At 41.7% G+C, this 1627-nt stretch overlaps 1 protein-coding gene across 10 annotated transcripts in view; it reads right to left on the reverse strand.

Annotated features, from left to right (window-relative positions):
- Reps2 (RALBP1 associated Eps domain containing 2) overlaps positions 1 to 1627 on the reverse strand; it is a 229181-nt gene that overhangs the window by 151534 nt on the left and 76020 nt on the right. The gene's annotated exons all lie outside the window — the stretch shown is intronic.

Raw genomic sequence — 1627 nt, forward strand, 5'->3', positions numbered from 1 at the left:
AGCTAGAGAAAGTACCCAAGGAGCTAAAGGGATCTGCAACCCTATAGGTGGAACAACAATATGAACTAACCAGTACCCCCAGAGCTCGTGTCTCTGGCTGCATATGTAGCAGAGGATGGCCTAGTTGGCCATCATTGGAAAGAGAGGCCCCTTGGTATTGCAAACTTTATATGCCCCAGTACAGGGGAACGCCAGGGTCAAGAAGTGGGAGTGGGTGGGTAGGGGAGCCAGGAGAGGAGGGATAGGGGACTTTGGGGATAGCATTTGAAATGTAAATGAAGAAAATACCTAATAAATATTGGAAAAAAAGAAGCATACATATTGCTATAGATATGCTGACAAGTTTCCTTTATAACTCTATTCCTTTGGACATATTTGAAACATTGTTCTGGCCTGGAGTGCAGGTCAGTAGAAAAGTATATGCTTAATATGGCCAAGGCCCTGGGTTTGATTCCAGGACCCTAAAATAAAAATAAATTAAGCCCAAGAAGGATTTGCCAAAATGGTTTGTGGGAACCACAAAAAGGTTAAGAATCCTACCCTGTGTCGTGTCTAACCCTCCCTTAGTCGTCACACATGTTCAGTCTCCAGAAAGGAAAGACAGCAGGAGCTCTTTGTGTTCCATAAATCGCACTCCTACTTACCTGGTAAACTGTTCAGTTATCCATTTAATTTTAGTTGCAACCAGGGCGAGGCTACAGAAATGTTTAGTATCAACATAAGGGAGGCATTAACCACTAGGGTCATGCAAATGCATATTTAGCACTTAAACAATACTGATATGTGTTTCCTTAAATGGAGTGCCCTGTATGCCACTATCATGAAATATATATTCATACCATGTGCAAAGTTCTTGGAAATGTTTCACATGACTTTCATGAGAAGTTACTCTCAACCTTGGTTCCATGTAAGAATCACCAACAGAACTCCCAAAAGTCCCACTATCCTGGATAGAGCACAGGCTAATTAAATAAAAACTTCACATCTTTTCACTTTGTACTTAAAGCACAACAGGTGATTCTCAAGAGATGGGTGACAAGCAGACTAGAAGGACTTCTGCACAATTTCCTTGAGCACTTCCAGGGAATCTGAATTCTGACTGATTTAGTGTAGAGTGACAAATAATTAAAATGCCTTCCCCATGTGTCACCACCTGGATCTTCAGAACTCCAAGAAGGCAAGAGACAGAGCTCAGTGGTGGGACCCTTGTCTCACATGCATGAGATGCCCTGGGTTTCATCCCAGCATGAGAAAAAACCCAAAAAACAAAAAGCAGAAGAAGAGAACTCTTGAGAAGAGAAAGTCATTCTACCAAAATCTTGGTAAGCCCTAAGTTATCGGAACAGCTAATTCAGGAATAGAGATTTAAAAGAGGAAAAGCAATATGTATTCACTGATAAGTGGATATTAGCCCAAAACTTAGGATATCCAAGATATAAGATACAATTTGCTAAACGCATGAAACTCAAGAAGAATGAAGACCAAAGTGTGGACACTGTGCCCCTTCTTAGAACTGGGAACAAAACACCCACGGAAGGAGTTACAGAGACAAAGTTCGTAGCTGTGATGAAAGGATGGACCATTTAGAGACTGCCGTATCCAGGGATCCATCCCGTAATCAGCTTCT

The sequence above is a fragment of the Mus caroli genome, chromosome X, assembly GCF_900094665.2.
Source record: "Mus caroli chromosome X, CAROLI_EIJ_v1.1, whole genome shotgun sequence".
NCBI lineage: Eukaryota > Metazoa > Chordata > Mammalia > Rodentia > Muridae > Mus > Mus caroli.